Raw genomic sequence first — 23,288 nt, forward strand, 5'->3', positions numbered from 1 at the left:
CGGGGGAACGTTATAAAAGGGCTTTCTGAGTTGTAATAAACGGGCATTGCTTGATCCCATTGGTCGTGTGCGTGCTCAGCTCTCCCGCACCAGTTCAGCAGAGACCCAGAGTAATTTACAGATAGGAACTGTGCTGATCAGCAAAGCTAACTATATGAAATACACCCAGCTTCTGTGATCAGTACATATCCCACCATGGGTCCCAGATCTGCTCTTCTCTGCTGTTTAGGTCTCAAGATAAGTTAATTTCCATGAAACTCAAAAACTTGAACAGAAGGGCTCACCTAACTCAGTTTGGGTGTAGGTAACAGTATTGACGTTTCTACGACCTAGCCATGCCAATTACTGAGGAATTACTCTTATCACTTCGCTACTAACTAAAAATTAAAGCTTGTTTTGACAAAAACTTTTTTTTTTAATGCCTATCTTCAGCAGAGAGGTCTGTCTGCCAAGATTCCTCTTACACATCCTAGACTCATTTAATTCTTCCATTCTTACATACAAAGACTCTGTGAATGCTAATGTGACTTCTTCCGTCTCCTTACTAGAGCAGGGGCATCAAAGGTGTAAGGAAAGGATTGTCTCACACAGCTTATTTTTATCTCCAGGTGTCTTGGCACTCCGAGTACCATGTATTGTTTCTCACAATAAAGTTTTTTTATTTTCTTCTTCCTGTGAGAAACCCATAATCACAACCAATATCTAATAAAGGTGTATTCTGAGAGGCCTTAAGTTGATTTTCTACCACACAGAGGTACAAACTGAGAAGCTTTGAAGTTCTTTGTTTCTGTAGTGACTTACATACAAGGTTTCTCAGCAAAGGACTGCTGAATTGTTTACTTCTGTTGCTTCTCTGAGCACTCAGATACTGATTAGGGGAGAGAGACAGACCAGTGGGGACAGTTTGTCTTGCAAAAGAAGTTGCAGGTTTGTGTATTCTTTTAGCATATGTGACAATCGGGTTGTCAGCAATATGTAGCAAAAACTCCTGGGAGTTAATTAACATCTTTCGTGGTTCAGCCCATCAATTTTGTATGTCCAGTGAAAATGTTTTAAACCAACTCATGGCAATGGGTTTGCTTTCTGGCAGAACAGGAACATAAGAGAGCGTCACCCACGTACATAAATTAATAACGTGGCCGTATCTCCTCAGAAGTAAAAAATGCAGCAGTCCAGGATTAGGTACATGATAGCATCTCTCACAAAAAGTACTACTGGGACTGAAAATGTGTGGACCAAAAGGTATGAGCTATACTCCATGGCAATGACTGGGGGGAAAAACACTTGGAAACAGCTGCAGTGCAAGAGAATAAAGAACAGATAGAAGCCTAATGTTATGAAACAGAATAACAATAAAGAGCAACTCCCACCTCCCTACACAGGTGGAAATCCCTGTGTTGACATTTGGAAGACTATGGTGGAAATTTCATAAGAACAAACCCGAACTAAAACATACTGGTCCCTATTTTGTCACTACCTTCCAATATTTCTGTAAGGAAGATCTGTGCAAAGATGAGGAAACCCCAACAATTAGAGTCACATTTGTTACATGGACAAAACCTCTATCCTGCATAAGGAAGGTGTCACAATTTGAAGTTGCGGGTTCTGCTTTTGAGATGAAAAGTCATAGGAAGAGTAAGTTCTGAGGGTGATTTATCGATTTAGTTTGAAAGGAAAGGATATTCTGCTCAGTGAGTTTTCTGCCATAGCCAGATCTCCACGTGGATCCGTGTGTCTCTGTATCCTTCCTAGGGAACCTGAAAAGGGACGAAAAGCGGGTATGGCAGAAGGTGACCAGTAGTGAATTAAGCTAGGACAACTCGTCTGCTTTAGGTCACCGACTCCAGTGATGCTGTCCTGGCCAACGGCAGAACAGGGACCACAAAAAGCACAGGAGCTCAGAAAACATGGAGGACACATTCATCTACTTTGGGACTGTACTGGGTCTGGCTGAACTGGAATTGGCAACAGAATGATTGACTTCACAGTAGACCCTGTGAAGTGCTAAGGCTTGGACAACAGGCCCAAGCCAGGGTTGACCTGTAGATGAATCCTGTATATTTTGTAACTGATAACCACTGTGCTAGTAGGCATTGTACTAGGTTATAACAAACCACCTATACTGATGTAAAAAGTGCTGAAGCGTTGAAGTATTGAAGCCTGAACAACAGGCCCTGAGCCAAAGCTGCTAACTTAGTGTGTAGTCATGAACAAGATACGTGTGCTCACTAGTGAAAGATGTAGCTTAGGTATCACACACTCATTACTGATGACGAATGTAATGAAAACATGTCTATCCCGAATGTGTCTTTCTTCTTCTTTGCGTAGAAGCAAGTTAACAAAGTCATGAAGCCAGCTGTCCAGCCTTGGGACCAGACGTGTGGCCTTGTTCTAAAAAGAACAGAAATAAATTAGATAAGCAGGGAAACTCCCTTAGCTTCTCCCTTGAGCCTCTGGGGGAATCTAATGTGAGAATGAAACCAGATGTTCTGAGCAAAACAAAGGTGCCAGCTCTTCTGGCTTGCTGATTTTTGGTATACAAGGCTGGGCCCTCTCACAGCGACTCTGGCAGCCTCAGCTACGGGTGGAGGCACCGCGTAGGATTTCCCCCTTGCCGGGACAGGCTCTGCAAACCCTCGCTGTGACCGGGGCTGCCCAGCATCTGCGGGGCTGGGTGATGGTAACGTGTGCAAGGGGTGATGGATTTTTCTTAATCACGGTTCTCTCGCTCTCAGCTAGTAATGATTTGATGCGTTACCCTGTATTTTCCTGTTTGTTTGAGTGCACTATTCTGTCTTTTCTTAATGTATGTTTTCTGTATTATTTTGTTACTTTATTTAGTTATTTTGATTAAAATACGCCTACTTTTTTTCACTCTGGTGTCTGAGTTTAATCGGTATCCTTAATCAGCAAACCACCCTGATGATTAATGTCACAGTTCTCACAGTCTGAAGAAGGAAGCTTGATGAAGACTCCTGTCAACCAACGTGAGTAAGCTGGGACATAAGCTTTGTTGATACTTTCCACAAGTGTTACTGAAACCCAGTATTGATATGGGAACGCACTACTGAATAGACTAGATTAGGAGGAATTTGTTTTCAAACATTTGCCGAATTCACTAGTGAATTTGGAAACTACTGTTTTGGAAACTAGACTGGGTTTCCGTGTCTCGGTTCACCAGCTTATAACCACATTATTCACCTTAGAGCAATAGAAGTACTTTCAAGGAGTGCCTGTGTAAAGGAGAATTACTTCTGGAACACAGGGAATAAACCACATTTACTGTGTGGAAGCCTGTGAATGTTTCCTCTAGCTCAAATTGTAAATGCCTGTCATCTTTTGCTGCTAAAACAAGGGGGTCCCATCATGGTTCCTGGTCACTAGTTCCCATCTGGCTTACAGATTTATTACCTCTCTCTTCCTGCAGTATCTGAATTTTGCTACATTGTGCAAGAATACTCTCGTCTAGGAGTTTGCTACTTGTGTGGCTTTTCTTCCTCCTGCCTCAGTCAAGTGAAAGTTAATGCAAACCAGCACTACCGGTTATAAAGGGGTGGATTTGAGAGGATGATTGAGAAGTTCATTGCACTGACAGTTGTTTAACTATATACTAGATAACTACACAAAGTGTATGGCTTAGTTGGGTCATCTGCCATTAAATTTTTTCACAGTGATTTTGTCGTCTGATAGAGAGAAATGCATCTGTCTAATTTACTCTGGAGACAGGAAATAAACTTTAAACATTGCTGTAGAATTGTCATTTTGTATATTATTATCACCATGCGGGTTGTTATTAGAACAGTACCTGGAAGCTTTGACCACCTTGTGTCTGCTTTGCTGAAGCTGCTCCATTGTTTTATCTTTTATTAACAACTGCATGGTAGGGAGACTAGAAATGGAGCTGAGTGATAAGCAGCTGTGGTCAGGTAAACACATTTCCTCGTGAAATGGGGCAGTTCTGGGATGGCTCAATATTTGGCTGGGAGAGTACCTGGAATTTCTCGAAACCTTGTACACAGGTGAAGGAGCTGAGGGTGAGCCACAGAGTTGCATGAGTTGGCTCTGTAGTTTGGTGGAAGGTGACAAAAAAAAGAGAGGATGGAGTATCAGAGGCATCAGGATGGCAGTTCAGGGCTGAGCCCTGCCATGCTAGTGGTGGGAAGCAAAGAGGAGGGATCTGTCTGCCTCCCACACTTCTGCAAAGATGCAGCTTCTGGAAAGCCCTGGTTTGAGCCATCCTGTCTTGGCTTTCCCCTCTTGCATTTTTAAGCTTGGGAAAGCATCCCAAAGCCATGTTTATCACAAATACATTACGTTCACAATCTCTTTGCTGTTCACCTTTTGCTTGTCTCCATCTCTGCCTACTTCCAAAATCATGGATTGCTCAAGACTCAGTTTAGAAAATTCCTCCCCCGAGACCATCGTCAGTCAGAGGGACTGAATCAAACCCGTTGCCTTTCTGACTTCTGACTTCTCCAAATCCCTGACGGACAAGACTGAATCAACCTTTTCTAGGACAGGACCTGCGAAGAGCTTGGATGCCCTCTGCGGGCAGAAGGAGAGGTGGAGCCTGGTGCCTTCAGCAGATCCACAGCTCCGTCTAGTTCACACAGCCAAAGAGCGAGAGGGTCAGCAAAGAGGCAGAAATCAAAGGAAATACCACAAGAAAATGCTTTGGGGTGGGAAGCACGTCTTGGCAAGAATAAAAGGGGGTTTGCTCTTTCAAAAAATCTTGTTAAAGTATTTATTGCAGCTACAGGTCTTTTTTTTTTTTTTTTTTTTTTTTTTTTCCCCTCAGCTTTGCAAGGGATAATTGATGTCTCCAAGGAGTGGAGATACTGTTTGGCTTGCAGGAGCACTGTACCGCTGGGGCTGAGCTTTCTAAGCTGAGGGCAGAGCTCTGGTCTTTTAGTGGAAAGCACAAGACGAGAAGTTGATGGGAGCAAGGCTGGGTACTTGAGGTCCCCTCACCAGAGTTGAGTATCCTAGGTGTGTTTCACAGCACTACATTTCAAAGAAAAACTATGAAAAATATAAGTACTAAAGTCTAAATCACAGTTCTAAAAATATCTCTGCACAGAATGAGACAGAAATCCATAAACTTTTTTTTTTTTTTTTCTTTCCTGCTTTTAATTAGTCTTTTGGTTCCTAGAAGCACTTAGCCTTCCCGGTTGAGGGAATTTTAGCCTTCCTCATAGTAATGTCCAATTCAGACCCCAAACCTGACAGCTCTTTGACACTGCAATTTCTTTGACGTTGGAATTTCTTTGATGTCTTTCTCAGAGGCTCCTAGTGGGCTTGCAGATGTTGTCTGAGGGCCCTTAATGAGGCAGGATGCAGTGGGCTTGTGGAGGTGCAGGTTCGCAGAAATGCATATTCAGAGCACTCACCCATACTGGAAGATAATCCAGAGTAGCATCTCCTCGGGCTGGAGCAAACTGACCTTTCCCAGTGAAGGAGGTTTGCCCCTGGCTGTGTGCTGCCCTGTGTCAGGGGCACATTCCCTCCATTCTCTGAAGCAGCAACATTACGCAGAGAAGCGAAAGTCACCGAGCTCAGTGTGAGCCAGATCATTCCCAAATCTGTGACTACTTCCAATAATCATGAAGATGTACAAGCATTTCTGTGTGAGAGCCCTACAGGCAGGCAGAGGTCAGATGTACTGTTGAACTGCTGGGGTTTCAACCCCAAGCCCCAAATTAAGGCTGACATCTGGGTGATTCCCACAGCCCTTCCCAAAGGGGGGTGAGTTTGCCTTCAGGCTTCCCTCCAGGGTGGTGCCGGCCTGGCAGACAGAGCCGTTGGGTAAAGGAGCCCCGGGTGTCTGCATTAAGTGACCAAAGGTCAGGTGTCCCACTGAGGGATAACAGCTGGGACCACTGCAGGAGGGGCAGTGTCTGTGTGTGAGGTGGATGCCCTGTGCAGAGTTCCCTGTTGGGGAAGGACCTCCCGCCTCCCTGGGACGGGGTTCTAGTCAGCTCTGGCTGTTGTAAACGCGGGCTGTGCAGAGATTCAGTGTGTGGCTTCCTTGGTCTTATGTGTTTGGCTTGTTGACTCGGTTGTCTCCCGTCCCTTCTATGGGAGACTGCTTGTCACCATTTATTCCACCCATTGTTGGTCATGCGGTGTCGTTGTTGGGGTCAGTGGGATTGATGTCAATTATGTATAATCTGACTTGTTTGTACCCCCAGCGCTCACCCATGTGCTGACCCTTTTGTATCAAATACAACTTGGTGATTGGTTCATCTTTATGCTGGCTGTGTCCTTTATGCTAGGCCTGATAATTGGCAAAACAACTGTTCTTAGGACTTGAGAAGAAAATTTGATATTATGCCCAGTGGTATTTATTCAGTGTGTGCAAATATAGCCATGTAAATAACTGTGTTCAGTTTTCATCACTAAAAAATTGGGAAAAGTTTTGGTTTTAAAGTCAAAGTCAAATGTGAATATACCTGATAATTTTTTTCCACGTATGAAAAGTTGCATAATGTTTCATTTAGATTTAAAGGTCTTCTTGATCTCTTCAAATCTAAAGGTTTGAAAGTCCTCAGAGATTACAAACCAAAAATTTTTGGAGCTTATTCTAAATTACAGAAACACCTGGTTTTGATTTTAGAATGTCAGAAACCTCTACTCTTTACTTTTAAATTGTATGTTTATTCAGCTGAAAGAAAACTATGAAGTTAACATTATTTTACCAAATGATTCAGTTAATCCAAATAATTTTTCAAAGAATGACCTTTCATCTCAAAGACAACCACATATCAGTATAAAGACAGAACCTTTTTCCCCCCTAATTAAAAATTATGTCTATTCCTCTGGTCTTCCCCCAACTACCCCCAACAAACTGGATAGAGGAACAGTGCTTCAGTGCAAAAACAAATAAAATTTCCACCATTTTCATGCCTGCCTGAAAAGCAATTCTAAGGATAAACTAACAATACAGAAAAGCCTGTGTTTTGTGCATTCACCTTCACCTACCTTCTGCTTCTCTTTAATTTGATTTGCTGGTTAATATTTGCATCAAAAGCTGCAGATTTAGCAATGGGAGTGCTGTTGTTATTTTCCTTAATAATATCTCAGAGAAAATTCAGGGCCTCTTAATGGTAAACTTTGTAATAACAGTTTATTACTTAAAGAGCTTTTATTCAAATAGTGAAATCAATGTTCCAGTCCTGAAATGTTTAAAATGAGAACATATGTTGGCTTGTTGGTTGTTGGGGCTTTTTTTTCTTTTTTCTAAAGCTTAAGAGCATGAAAACAGTGGTAAAATTCAGTGTAAAAGCATTAATATCTGATTCTTTTCTCAGTGGCTGTAGCAGAAAGCTCAGTACAAGTATAAACGTATCTAATCTCTTTTGGAGAGGGGAGATCTTTCATATTAGAAAAGGAAAGATAAAGAAGGGTAGGGAGGGAAGTAGAAATAAAGAAGAGTCTCCCTGTAGTAGTTTTCATAGCCAAAGTTGATGGTGGTTTTAAAATATGTTTTATATTTGATCTTTTCTCATGATTAACCTGTCAGATACTCTTTGTGAAACAGGAGACACTTCTGCTCCAAAGAGTCTGAAGGGACTGCTGTTTCCCAGATGTGTGGTAGCTTAGATTGGGCAGTTACTTACACGTGTTCCTCAGGGCAGCATTTAGGGAATATACTTTGCGGCATCCACTTCGTCTAACTTCAGTTACGTTATGTAAGGGAAGGATCTCCGTAGGTACCCCATAGTCAGCAGAAAAGGAGAGATGCCCTTCCACAAAGCAGTTCAGAGCAGAAGCCTGACATAGGCATTCCTGGGGACTGAGTCTCTCTTATAAGGTTTTCATCCAAGATTAATGTAAATTGAGGTATTCCACAGTTCTCCTTCCATAGGACAAACATGTTTGTTGAAGGGAGTAGTCTCACACTGATATGTTTTACACAGATCCCAGAAGAATTCTGTGTTTAATCGTAGAGGTTGATGGCCCTCCTGTTTTCCTGGAGTATTTACTTTTTAGGGCAAATACTAGTGCTCTGATAACTACGACTTCAGCTGGAAGACCTATGAGAAAGTTTCATCCCTAGAAGACTTGATTTTGTCCCATTTGAGCGTTGTGACTCAGAAATCTTTAGCTACGGTATTTTGCACTCCTAAAACTGGAGTCAGCTGATTTCCCCCTACGCATGGCTTGCAGTGATTGGCCTTGAGCACACAATGATTCCCTCACAGAAAAGCTTTTGGTTCCTGCTATGATTTCATTTTTCTTTAGTTCTCCTTTTCCAAAATGCCAGCACTCAGAATAATGAGTCTCCAGGGGGTAGATCACATAAAGGATTTATATGTTGGATTCACTTAATCAGTATAGCCAATGGCATATGGGATCCAACTGGTCTAATGTTAAAATAAAAATATAAGAAAAAAATCAGAAAAAAAGTATATACTTTTTCAACAACTAGTGTTTGTATTGACATCCATGCATCTTTAAAATCGCCACAGAAACTACATTCTGTTATGAGCAGGTATTTTACCACACCTAGGAAGCTGAAGAAGCAAATTAACTTCGGGACACTTTACACATTCCCAACTCCTTAGTATATATGAAAGGACTAGCAGTGTGCTCACAAAGTCATGGACATCATCCCTTTCTTACTGGGAGTACAGCTATGAATAGTATGAAATTTAGTGATGTGGTTCCTTGTAAAATACAGCAATACAACAAAAAAGTAACAAAAATCTAATGATAATTTCCCCTCAGCAAAAGATTGGATAAAATTTCTAGGTGAGATTGAAAGGGGTGCTTTAAATAAAAGAAGTTAAATCATTGATGAAGTGTAGTATAATCAGATGATACAACCATACAAGAAGCTTAGCATCCTAAGGAGAAACAGTTTGTGATGGCATGAAAAACAGGTTTAGGTAAAGGAGTGGAGCTAGTCCTTGTTGTAATTCAAATCATCTTTGAGAAACACATAGCATGGGATTCATCTTAAAGTCAGAATAAATCAGATGTTTATTCTGGCTGGGATTTATCTTATCTGAAGTTGGGTTTTGGTTCATTTGCCCACCCAAAGGAATCTAGTTCCATTTACCCAGGTAACCTCAACCTGGCACACCTTTAGTGCCCATGTTTCATACCTGCCAGCCTCCTCTGAATGTTAAATATACTAAGGTATCTCAGTTGCCACTCGTTACTTATTAGTGGGCAGCTTAATTGAGCCTTGAAGTGTACAAAGTTATATGAGACCTTAGCCGATACAGTCAATGGAGTCTAAAGAACCTTTCAACCAACTAAACGAAGGTGCCATTTTAGATGATTACTGACCCCAACGGATGCTTAAACGTCCAAATAGTCACCTGCATGTTGGTATTAAATTTCTCACTATCTTTAACAAACTCCACCTCTCATTTCCCTCTGAAGACATTTAAAAGTTGTTCTTTGACCATTGTGATATTAAAAAGGTAAAGGGAAAAAGAAGACAGAAGGTGAGAGAGCATATATCTAACTGCTGCAAGGCATACTATTAAAAACAAAACCTACCTAATATCATAACACTGATATTTACCAGCCATCTTCCCCACCCCGTGAGTCCTGAGGATCCCAGTGATGTGACCCATGACCCAGGGTTCCATCCATCAAACCAGTCTGTCGGTCGAAGAAGTTCTCTGGTCCTGTTGACGATCTCCTTCATCTTGGCACAGGTCTCCTCTGGAGAGGTGGTGGCGTTGTGGATGGGGATGCAGCGTTCTCCCCCAGTCAGACTCAGCACACCGCACAGTCCGTGTTCCTTCAGCAATGCCAGCCAGATTCTGCAGCACCATCCTAGATGCTTGTTGGGTCTCCACCTTTAATTCCCTAAAGGCATATCTTGTTCAGTTATTTAGTACATACAATCGCTAAGTTAAATTTTCTAAAACTATTTGAGGTTATACAGTCACATTAGCAGGTCTATAAGGATTTAAATAGGAATATAATTTAATATTCAGGAACAACTCATTAATGCTTAATTTGTGGAATCAGACCCCTCCAGCTAGTTTTTGATTACTTCATCTTGCTGTTGGTGTGTGTGGTGTTGTTAGGACCACATACAGTTATATGTGCTAGCACTGTAACTGGTTAGATCCCCAAACCTGTTTGGGATTTGCCAGCACCAGTGTGCAGTCATGGGTGACTCACAGGCTTTTCTAATTGGGAGGCGATTCCCAATAAGGTAAATCAAGGCACAACTCCAGGTTAGCCTTCTAATAAGTGGACTCATTAAATGTACCTGTAAAATTTCCTGGATATAGATACCACTGTTGATTGTAAGTGGTTGGCAATGATTTATTTCACACCCAGCAGGTATGATTCCACAATTCTCCCACATGACATTTGATGGAGCCTCATCAATTCCTGTGACGTTTTGGAACACCTGGGTTAAATCTGCAGAACCAGTGCAGTGAGATTGACTGGGTTTATGGTGAATTTCAAGCCATCTCTGACAGACGTTGGTAATGTTATGTTCCAAATGTCCATGAATCCTCCTATTAGGTCCCAGGATAGACTGGGGGAGTCTCCCCATGGTCCCACCACTGCAAGGACAAAGACTGAACACCAGGCTTCCCAAAACATCTTTTCCAGATAATAATGAAGGCGAATTACAAATAACAACTAGTCAATAATGCCTGTAACTATTGAAAAAGCTAAAAGTAACATAGGTCCCCTGTCATCTAGGATCAACGCTCTATAAAACAAATATTTACATTACAAAACAATAATAGTTAGAAAGAAGGGACAATCCACGTGGTATTAATATGGTATTCTTTCCCATGGGCATCAGTAGTCACCCATGATCAAATACTGATGGGAGTTTTTAGGGTTAGGGGTACTTGCCCCACCAAGCCTACTAGAGCAGGTTGTCCAGGATAATGGAGCGGGTTTGCAGGGTCTTGAGTCTCTTTTTTCCCGGCGAGTATGGATGGAGGCTTAGGACAGAACGCAGTAAATCATGGGCATCCATTAATTCCCCACGGGCTGTTTACCCTTATTACCACATCTGGAACCTGTTGTGACCATCCCTGTTTGTGGGGTTTTAGGGCCTGCTTTAGAAGTCCATTGGTGTGTTCCAAAATCCCATTCACACAGGGATAGCATGAAATATGGAAAATCCATTGGATTCCTTCATCTCCACTCTTGAACCACCCCAGCAGTAAATTGACTCCCAATGTCTGATACGTTCAGCTGAGTTTAGGCAAGCAGCTGAACCAATGTTTTAACCCCTTCACCATATTTTCTGCACTTCCTCAAGATACAGCTTCTGCTTGGGTTAGGCCCAACATGATTTGCACCCCCACCAATACATAGCATTTTCCCTCAGAGACCCAGAAAGCACCAATATAATCGAACTGCCAGGTATCCCATAGTCCCTTGTTGTCCCTTAGGTGTAGGGGTTGGTTCTTAAGAGGGTTGTGCTCCCCAGCCGAGTACACCATCCGTGTTTCTATCATCCACCATGCCACAATCCACCATCTTTCGTCCACCATCCACCTTCTCACCACCCAACATCCACCATCCATGACCACACAATCACCCATCCAGCATCCACCATCCATCTTCCCACCACTCACCATCTACCTTCACACCAAACAACATAAACCATCCCCCTTCCCACTGTCCACCATCTACCATCACGCAATCCACCATGCACGATCCACCATCCTACAACACACCATCCAACATCTACCATGCAACAATATACCATCCACAAGCCACCATCCACCATCTCACAATCCACCACCCAACATTTACCATCCACCTTGCCACCTTATACCATCCAGCATCCCACAATCGACCATACACCATCCCACAATCCACCATGCCACAATCTACCATTTTTCATCCACCTTCCCTCAATCCACCATCTGCCGTCCACCATCCACAATCCCACAGTCCACCATCCACCTTCCCACCACCATCCACCTCCCAACCATCCACCATCCATCATCTACCATCTGACAATCTGCCCTCCACTATCTTCCTTCCAACTATCCACCTTCCCACCAACACCATCCATGATCCACCATCTCACCATTCACCATCCAACTTCCCACCATCCACCATCCCACAATTCACCTTCCCATAACCCACCATTCCACAATCCACCATCATCCTTCCACTTGTTGAGGAAGGCAGCTGGTCTGCTAACAACCTGATTGAAGAAGAATTTGACCTTGACACGATTCTGGTGTACCCTTGAGAAAGGGAAGCTTTGCTTCAAGCAAATAACTGTCAAGGAGCTGCTGACTACACAGCAGGATGAAGTAAGCAGGGAGGAAACTGACAAAGGTTATCCAATGAGAATGTTAAAAACAGCTTTTTGACCAACTATATTGTGACACTGTGGCACCTGAAATATATAAAAATGCATGCTTTTAGTAGTAAAAAATCTGGCCACTTACCCATGTGAGCGTGTGTGTCACTTTGTCTCTACAGTGACATCTGGTGAGCCTGATGCACGACGACGACGCGCAACAAGATTGAGACTTGGAAGGACGTGATTTGGGATTTGCAACTTAGCACAAGTGGGCTGCAGGACAATGTGCAGTGGAGACGCAGCCCAGTGAAGCTGAGAGCAGTGGGAATCTGCTTGATCCGGACCTGAACTTCGACACCTAGGAAGGTGAGCCACTGGGAAAGGGACTATAGCCATGGGACAGCATTTAACAAAAGAAGAGGCAAAAACACTGACCACATGGAAAGCATTACTTAAATGTAAGGGTGTTAAGACTAGAGAACACGGGCTAAGGTGAATGCTCACTTTGAGTAAAAGGCACGTATTTGAAGCAACAGCTGCCACAGCATTTAGTATATCAGCATGGCAGGCAGTAGGGCAAAAATTATGGGATGAAATTTCTAAAGGGTCAAAAGAAGCAGCAGAATTGGTTACTACTTGGCAACTGCTGAGTGAGACTCTAAAAGAATGAAAAGCAGAACGGGACAGTAAGGAAAGGGACCTACAGGCAGGAACTGCTGAGACAAAAGAAACATGCTCTGTGAATGAAAAATGCTCTGATCAAGACTCTGACATAGAAACTGTAACCGAGCAACTGGGAGCGTTACAACTCCCTGCAGAGCCTGATTTGCCTAATTCTTCAACTAAAGATCTAAATAAGAAACTAAACAAATCCTCTAGTAATCCATCACCTGCCGATCAGATTAAAGTTGTGAACACCTGGAAGGCATCAAAAGACTATTCCCAGGGGTTTAATCAAAAAACCCCCGCTCAGCAGCCAGAAGAATTTGCTGATAAAGGCAAACCTACTGTACCCAGTACCCACTCTGTGGGAAAAGAGGACTTCCAGTTACCTCACTTCTCTTCCATTAATCATATGCATGTTGCTTTACCAAATCACGAGGATAAATGCTCGATGTAGCCCACTCAAGTTAAAGATTGTTCCGCCGTGTCCTCTGTAGCAGGCAAAAAACCCTGCACAGGCTTTGTCAAACATTGTTCATGACGACCTCCTCTGCCTCCACCTAGTCGATATCAGACCCCTAGTCAGCAGTTACAGATGATGAAACAAAGCTCTAACTTTACAGAACTTACTGCACCCCCTGCGGATGAAGAGATAGAAACAGAATCAACAGTGAATCCCTCTCAGATCCCTTTGTGTTTCTTGGGGGAACAGTACCGATGAGGAGGAGGAGGAGGGAGGAGCAGGCGCAGGACAAAATGCAACTGCAGCGTTAAGATTGCAGACCCCGACCGAGTCAGCAAATCCGCCCTCCCATGGACTTTGCCCCCTGATATTGTGACTGAAATTGTTACGCCTCGTCACCCTGCTCGGCTTTGGGTGCAGGTGAGACAGAAAGCGGCCGAAGTGGAAAACTGGGATCTAGTTGAGAAACTCGACCCCTGTCGTCAGAAAACTCACAGTGGTACCGGGGCCCCAAGAACATTTCCTGTTTATAAGGCAGTGGCTGGCACTAATCAACATGAGGAACACAATCCTATCTCGTGGAAGGTGGTGCAAGATTTGCAAACAAAATCAGCACAGTTTGGTATTAACTCTCCTGAGGTTATGCAGTTAAGTAGAATCATCAGTAATGACTTGTTATGTCCTTATGGTATTACTCATCTTCCACAAGTGTTATTTCTGCCTATACAGCTTATGGTCGTTCAGTCTAACTGGAGGCAAATGGCTCGAGCCGTTGAGACTAATAATACGGGACTGCCACTGGATGAACCACAGCTTGGCGTCTGTGAAGATGCTTTACTAGGAGAAGGACCATTTACTAATCCTCAATTACAGGGACATGGCACCCGCTTATTTTAGAACAATCCCAACAATTAGGAATTAAATGCCTTAAAAAGAAACATGGAGCTAGCAGCTCCAAGCAGAAATATGTTACTTATCTGGCAGGGACACAGAGAACCTTTTTGCAGTTTGTTGAAAAAATTTCTGCTGCTTTAGAAAAACAAGAAGACGATAATGGACTGTGGCAGATGTTGTGTAAGCAACTCGCAAAAGATAATGCTAATGAAGACTGCCAAAAAATTATGGAAGCCATGGCTGGAGATCCCTCTATACCTGAGGTGGTTGCTGCCTGCTCTAAATTTGGCACTGTGGAGCACAGAATGGCTAAATCCGCTCTCCAGGGTTTTGGATGTGGGCAGGAGGGACATGTTAAAACAAATAGCCCTGCCAAAAAAAACCCTCCAAGAAATTCCGCCAGCAATTCCAGAGGACTAACGTGAAGCCACTGTGGAAAAATAGGGCACTTTGCCAAACAATGTCGGAGCAAATTTCATGTCAGCGGACAATCTCTTCAGGGAAATGGCAAAAAGAGAGTGAGAGGCCAAGTGAGGACAAAAATTCAATCCAGCAACCACTTCCTGAGAGACATTCCTAGCAGGGCCATCTTCAAATGTCATTGGATGGATGGAAATCCTGCTTCAAGCCTTCTGGGAGCAGATGCAAGTCCCTCAGGAGAGGAGAAGAACCACCAACCGCTGGAGGTGCTGGAGAGCATCCCTGCAGAAAGGGATGCAGGGGCGCTGGCTGACAGCAGGCTCAGCGCGAGCCAGCAGCGTGCGCTCTGGCAGCCAAGAGGGCAAACGGCACCCGGGGCTGCATCAAAGATGGCAGAAGCAGCCGGGCAAAAGAGGGGATTATCCCGCTGTAGTCAGCGTTGGTGCGGCCTCACCTCGAGTGCTGCCGTCAGTTCTGGGCCCCACCATCTGAGAAGGATGTGAAGGTCCTTGAATGTGTCCAGAGGAGGGCAACCAAGCTGGTGAAAGGCCTGGAAGGAATGTCCGGTGAGGAGCAGCTGGGGACTTGGCGTTTGTCTAGCTTGGGGAGGAGGAGGCTGAGGGGGGACCTCATTGCTCTCTACAGCTTCCTGAGGAGAGCAAGGGCAGGGGGAGGTGCTGAGCTCTTCTCCCTGGTGTCCAGGGAGAGGCTGTGTGGGAACGCTTCCAAGCTGCACGTGGGGAGCTTGAGGGTGGACATTAGCATGCATTTCTTTACCAGCACTCTAGGGGAATGCCATTAGTACAGCCAGAGTTCATTCTCTCAGGATGTGCTATTTCAGCACCTCTCGGCCTGGCCGGGCCCATGCAAAGAGGAAGGCATGCTCTGAGGATGCACTGCCTTGGAGTGCTTCGTTTCCAAGCGTGACTCACAAGGCAGGTTTTAGCTGATTGAGTAGATAGGGCTGCAAGTCCTGGCTCCTGACAGGCTGTCTTCTTCCTAACAGCCTCTGGAGAGGGGGCACTCCTGGCAAGGGAACTCGTCTCTAGCCTCCCTCTGCCTGCTGCTCCAGCAGAGCCACGTCTGCACAAGGGCGAGGGCCTGTCTCTTCACACCTGGCTGGCATCAAAATGTCGGGATGCTTTCACTGAGTCGACACAGCCTGACAGCTTTCTGCCCTCATTTCACTACTTTTGCAGACCGATTCAGGACCAGGCATGTGCTGGAGGATTGGTTTATATCGAGCCATTTATTAATTTAAAAGAAAACCACAAAAACCAGCTGAATAAGCGCATCAGGAACTTCACCCCCCCACCACTGCAGGTGGTTTCAGCTGTGCCCAGCGCATGGCCACCAAGGGCAGGGACAGCCCCGGGACCTCCTGGGCACAGCGACTGCCTCGGGGCCAGCACCCCAAAGGCTTCCTCCAAAGGGGGCTGGGCGGGGCTGCGCATGGGGGGCCCTGTCAGTCACCCCCAGGTCACAGTGCCACCCCCATGGCACAGTGCCAACCAGCCCCATGTCACAATGCCACCCCTGGCAACGCAGCAGTCGCCGTGCGCCGGGGCAGTAAAAAAGGGGGCACCCGCCAGTGTCCAGCTGCCAGAGCTGCCCCGGGGACATCCGAGAGGAAGCCCTTGAGGAGAGGATGGGATTAATGGCAGGGGGCTGAGGGAAGAAGACTGCAGCCTGGTCGAGGCTGCTGGAGCTTCTCTCACGCAAGGCCAGCTCCTGGCAGGGCCACCACAAATCTCATTGCATGGATGGATGGATGGATGGATGGAAATCCTGCTTCAAGCCTTCCGGAGCAGATGCAAGTCCCTCAGGAGAGGAGAAGAACCACCAAGCGCTGGAGGTGCCCCAGGCTCTCAGGCCGTTTCCGCTGGAGAGCCGTGGCCAGACCCAGGGAGTGCCGCCGTGAGGAGCACTGCAGAGCTCGCCAGCCTCCTCCCCTGCGGAGCCAGGGGCAGCAGCCGTAAGCAATGGGACGGATGCAGGGATGTTGCCAGGGCTCCCAGTGCTTTGGAGCGCCCGCTAGACAGGCACAAGAAAGATTCTTGCCCCCAAGGTCGATCAGGCCGGGAGCATCTGACCACTCCTGGAAGCCCCTGAGATGGCTCCAGGCTGAGGGAGATCAGGGCTTGGGCATCTTCTGGGAGGCGTGACCAGCCTGTGGGACACGGAGGCAGGTCTTGCTCACCTGCTCAGGGAGTAGCCGATCGCCATTGCTGGGGTCAGGAAGGAATTTTCCCCCGGGGCACATTGGCGCTGGCCCCCGGGGGTTTTTTGCCTTCCTCTGCAGCACTGAGCATGACCACTTGTCAGGGCTCCTCCGGTCCCTTTTGGCCGGGTCACTGCCTGCTGCTCGTGCACCACGAAGGTGGGCTCTCGTGCCCTGCAGCTGGGGGGAGGAAGGCTTTTTTTCCCCCCACACTGGGCTAGCCAGTGTCCCCGGGGGTTTTTTGCCTTCCTCTGCAGCGCTGAGCACGGCCACTTGGCCAGGGCTCCTTTGGGCCATGCTGGCCAGGTGCCTGCTGCTCCTGCTCCACCAAGATGGCCCTCGTGCCCCGCATCCGGGGGGAGGAACCTTTCTGGACTCCCAGGGTGGGCCCTAGGGTGCCCACCAGGGCTTGCTGCTTGTCCTCTGTAGCACTGAGCACAGTCCCACGTCAGGGCTCCTCTGAAATTAGGTGCAGGAACCTTTGGGGGGTTTTTGGATGCCAAGAGGAGAATTCATGTGAAAAGAGTTCACAAGCCTTGCCAAGTGTAATACTTTGGAAAATACCCCGCACCTCCTGCTCGAGAGCTCCTCCTCTTTTCAAAGGCTGGCATCGGTCCTGCTCCTCCTCCTTCAGATGCTCCCTCTTCAGGAAACAGGCACTACCCGGCCTGCTTTCCTGCTGACTCTTTGTCATCCAAAGTCAAACGCGGCATGGATCATAGTTCTTTCTTACAGACTGAAACAAAGAAGTTAGAAACATGAGAGCAAACTAATGATAAAAAGAATTAAAAAACCCCTATCACAACAATAAAAAATAAAGAGCAAAAATTCAAAGAAAAATAGCCATTCAAATCGTTATAAAAATAATGACAAGATATGCAAAACAGAATACAACAATATTAAAATATAATTTTAAAAATAGAGAAAGATAATTATCAAAATTTAAAAACATCGTTTAAAAAATAATTCTAAACTAGGTGCAGGAACGTTTGGGGATTTTTGGATGCCAAGATGAAAATCATGTGAAAATAGTTCATTCCCCCCAAAAAGAGAGAAAAATCACATTCTTCAAACTTTGCAGTTTGCTCTCAAGAGCACCTTCTTGCTGCATCCGTCACTTACCTGCTTTCCTCTTCCCGGCAAAGATTCCTCTTAACCAGAACATTCATGCCTCTGTCCCTCCACACGACGCAGGGCAGTCGTGACTTTCTGTGGCCCTCCCTTCCCTTTGCCAGGCTTCCAGTGAAGGTTTTTCAAGCTAAACCGAGGATCGCCTCAGCCCGCGCCTGGCTACACGTGTGCACCACGTTAATGCTTGTGAGCGTCTGCTCTGAAACGGGCCGAGAAAAATACAGTAAAATCCTGTTAGCGCTTGGAACCTTTGTGATGGCTGTCCTCGAAGGTGGCTTTAGAGCTGAAAGAGTCCGGACCTTTCCGGCAAATAACGGTCTCCTTGGGAGGGAAGGGAAATAGGGAAGGGAAAGGTGCTTCAGCTGCAAGAGACCTCACTTCCCTTTGCTCCAAGCAGACGGGACGCAAGTCCTGCACTTCTCCAGGTCTACAGGGCTGCTGCAGGAAATACTCTCCTGTAATTCCTGCCAGTGTCACGGAAAGAACTCTGCAGCTGCACCATTTGCACCTCCCTGTCTGGATTCACAAAGAAATCATGTGGCAATTCCTAAGAGCTATGAAGAGGAATCAGAAAATCACACCGAAGAAACTAACAATCGCAGCACAACCACATGGTCACAGAAAGAAGGAAAGAGGGGCTCAGCTCTTGGAAGTTGTTCCGACACATCATGCTTGTATACTAATCCTCTGTCTGAGAGATCAACAGCAGAGTAAATTCTCTTCCCACGACCTGACTATGAGAGGACCCAAACTATTCTACTTTATCAGGCAACGTATAACCGGTTCATTCCAAGGCATCATCCTGAGGAAGAAAAGAACAAGAAAAAGAAAGATTTCAGGCATGGGATATGATTAGAGGGAAGGAAGATTTTTGAAACGAAAAGAGAAGAAAAAAAGAAGCCTGGGACAAAACCCTTGAGAGAGCTTCTAAAGAACAGGGAGCATGTCAAAGGCAGATGAGACATGGAACCAGAAACCAGACAATTGTTTCTTCTCTGAGACTAGAACAAACTACCACTAGACAGATTATTTAAAGGTGAAAAAAGTGCTTTTCCCACATTGCAAATAAATAGTTAGCAAGGTAAATGCCTCAGTGCACGAGTGTCTTTCTATTTATTGCATGATTTTTTCACAAGTCTTTGTCTCATACCGGTAAAGAATTAAAGCAGTGGCCCAACGTGCCTTCTGAAACCAAAACCTTGCATTCCAGCACGTCCAAGTTCCTCGCACAAGCACTGTGAAAGCGGTGAACTAAACAGCTACTTATGCTAGAGTCAGGATAGGCTACTGATATGATAAGTTCTGGCAAGAGCAAAATGTCCCCTACCTTTCTTCCCCATCTGTGAACATGCTACACCTGGTAGAAGCCAGCCCTGCTGTGAGTAGGAACTTGGGATCATTTTCAAAGCACGTTAACCTGTGCACACTGAGATTGGTTGTATCCTGCAGGGGAGGCGGGCTGGAAACTTAGAAAAAGGAAAAAAAACACCACTAAACTCCAAAGATATAAAAGGCATGGTAACAAGGGAAGCAAAGAGGAAGGCATGCTCTGAAGATGCACTGCCCTGGAGTGCTTCGAATCCAAGCGAGACTCACAATGAAGGTTTTATCTGAACGAGTCGATAGGGTTGCAAGTCCTGGCACCTGACAGGCTGGCTTCTTACTAAAATCCTCTGGAGATTCCGCACTGATATACCCCATACTCTGCTAAGAGCTGCTGCAGTGCCCTGACATCCCAGATAACAACCCCAGACTCCTCCAAGGTAGATACCCAGAATTGTTTTCCTCCCTGATAACACACGCTCTTCTCAGGGATCTGACCAAGATTCCTCGCAGACATGTCCCAGGCTGTCCTAAGTGCCGCTGCAGCGGCCTGAGATGCCAGGTAGCAGCCCCAGACTCCTCCAAGGATGATACCCAGATGTTTTTTTCTCCATCATAACATACGCTCTTCTCAGGGATCTGACCAACCTTCCTCCCAGACATGTCACACACTGACCTGACAATGATACAGGGCCCTGAGATCCCAGGGACAGCCCAAGAAGTCTCCAAGGAGGCCACAGGAAATGTTTTTTACCGTCTGGAGACACCTCCTCTCCAGCTTCCACCCAGATCTTCTGACAGGCATCTCCTGCTCTCTTCTCTGCTTTGATTTAGGGCCATCACATCGCAGGCAGCAGCCCCTGACACCTCCAAAGGAGACAACAGAGATCTCTTATCACCTCGAAAGAAAGATTTTGGATTCAGCATCATCCCACGCTTCCTCACAGCACATGTCTGGTATCTTTTCGCGGAATTTTAACAAGCCTAATCCTGGGTAGCAACCCCAGACTCCTCCAAGGAAGGTACCCAGACCGATTTTCTCCCTGAAGAATGGTCTATTGTCTGGGATCTGACCAAGATTCCCCCCAGACAGGTCCCAGGCTGTCTAAAGAGCTGCTGCAGTGCCCTCAGACCCCAGGTAGCAGCCCCAGACTCCTCCAAGGATGATACCCAGACTGATTTTCTCCGTGAAGAATGGTCTATACTCTGGGATCTAATCAAGATTCCTCCCAGACATGTCCCAGACTGTCCTAAGAGCTGCTGCAGTGCCCTCAGACCCCAGGTAGCAGCCCCAGACTCCTCCAAGGAAGATACCCAGATGATTTTTCTCCCTGATAATTCACTCTCCTCTCTGGGATCTGACCAGGATTCCTCCCAGACATGCCCCAGACTATCCTGCACCCTGCTGCAGGTATATCAGATCCAAGGAAGCACCCTCACACTCCTCCAAGGATGCCACCTGAGAAATTTCTGACCTTCTGACAAACTCTCCCACCTCCACAATCCAACCATGATCCCTCCCAGGAACGGCCTAGAGTCTTTTCAACTCTGCTTTAGGGAGGCGTAATCCTGGGTAGCAGCCCCAGACTCCTCCAAGGAAGATAACCAGACCGATTTTCTCCCTGAAGAATGGTCTATTCTCTGGGATCTGACCAAGATTCCTCCCAGACATGTCCAAGACTGTCCTAAGAGCTGCTGCAGTGCCCTCAGACCCCAGGGAGCAGCCCCAGACTCCTCCAAGGAAGATACTCAGACCTATTTTCTCCCTGAAGAATGGTCTATTCTCTGGGATCTGAACAAGATGCCTCCCAGACAGGTCCCAGACTCTCCTAAGAGCCGCTGCAGTGACCTGAGACGCCAGGTAGCAGCCCCAGACTCCTCCAAGGATGATACCCAGACGTTTTTTTCTACCTCATAACACACGCTCTTCTCAGGGATCTGAACAGCCTTCCTCCCAGATATGTCACACACTGACCTGACACTGATACAGGGCCCTGAGATCCCAGGGACAGCCCAAGAAGTCTCCAAGGAGCCCACAGGAAATGTTTTTTACCTTCTGGAGACACGTCATCTCCAGCTTCCACCCAGATCTTCTGACAGGCATCTACTGCTCTCTTCTCTCTTTGGTTTAGTGCCATCACATCGCAGGCAGCAGCCCCTGACACCTCCAAAGGAGACAAACGAGATCTGTTTTCTCCTGCAAAGAAAGATTTTGGCTTCAGCATCATCCCACGCTTCCACACAGCACATTCTGGTGTCTTTTAGCGGGGATTTAGCAAGCCTAATCCTGGGTAGCAACCCCAGACTCCTCCAAGGAAGGTACCCAGATGATTTTTCTCCCTGATAATTCACTCTCCTCTCTGGGATGTGACCAGGATTCCTCCCAGACATGCCCCAGACTCTCCTGCACCCTGCTGCAGGGATATCAGATCCAAGGAAGCACCCTCACACTCCTCCAAGGATGCCACCTGAGATATTTCTGACCTTCTGACAAACTTTCCCACATCCACAATACAACCACAATCCCTCCCAGGAACGGCCTGGAGTCTTTTCAACTCTGCTTTAGGGAGGCGTAATCCTGGGTAGCAGCCCCAGACTCCTCCAAGGAAGATACCCAGACCGATTTTCTCCCTGAAGAATGGTCTGTTCTCTGGGATCTGACCAAGATTCCTCCCAGACATGTCCCAGGCTGTCCTAAGAGCTGCTGCAGTGCCCTCAGACGCCAGGTACCAGCCCCAGACTCCTTCAGGGATGATACCCAGACGTTTTTTTCTCCCTCATAACACATGATCTTCTCAGGGATCTGACCAAACTTCCTCCCAGACATGTCACACACTGACCTGACAATGATACAGGGTCCTGCGATCCCAAGTACAGCCCAAGAATTCTCCAAGGAGGCCACAGGAAATGTTTTTTACCTTCTGGAGACACCTCCTCTCCAGCTTCCACCCAGATCTTCTGACAGGCATCTACTGCTCTCTTCTCTCTTTGATTTAGGGCCATCATATCGCAGGCAGCAGCCCCTGACACCTCCAAAGGAGACAACCGAGATCTGTTTTCTCCTGTAAAGAAAGATTTTGGCTTCAGCATCATCCCACGCTTCCTCACAGCACATTCTGGTGTCTCTTAGCGGGGATTTTGCAAGCCTAATCCTGGGATGGAAAACCCAGACTCCTCCAAGGAAGGTACCCAGATGATTTTTCTCCCTGATAATTCACTCTCCTCTCTGGGATGTGACCAGGATTCCTCCCAGACATGCCCCAGACTCTCCTGCACCCTGTTGCAGGGATATCAGATCCAAGGAAGCACCCTCTCACTCCTCCAAGGATGCCACCTGAGATATTTCTTACCTTCTGACAAACTCTCCCACCTCCACAATCCAACCAAGATCCCTCCCAGGAACGGCCTGGAGTCTTTTCGACTCTGCTTTAGGGAGGCCTAATCCTGGGTAGCAGCCCCAGACTCCTCCAAGGAAGGTACCCAGACCGATTTTCTCCCTGAAGAATGGTCTATTGTCTGGGATCTGACCAAGATTCCTCCCAGACATGTCCCAGACTGTAATAAGTGCTGCTGCAGTGCCCTCAGACCCCAGGTAGCAGCCCCAGACTCCTCCAAGGAAGATACCCAGATGATTTTTCTCCCTGATAATTCACTCTCCTCTCTGGGATCTGACCAGGATTCCTCCCAGACATGCCCCAGACTATCCTGCACCCTGCTGCAGGTATATCAGATCCAAGGAAGCACCCTCACACTCCTCCAAGGATGCCACCTGAGATATTTCTGACCTTCTGACAAACTCTCCCACCTCCACAATCCAACCATGATCCCTCCCAGGAACGGCCTGGAGTCTTTTCAACTCTGCTTTAGGGAGGCCTAATCCTGGGTAGCAGCCCAGACTCCTCCAAGGA

The sequence above is a fragment of the Athene noctua genome, chromosome 9 (genome assembly GCF_965140245.1).
Source record: "Athene noctua chromosome 9, bAthNoc1.hap1.1, whole genome shotgun sequence".
NCBI lineage: Eukaryota > Metazoa > Chordata > Aves > Strigiformes > Strigidae > Athene > Athene noctua.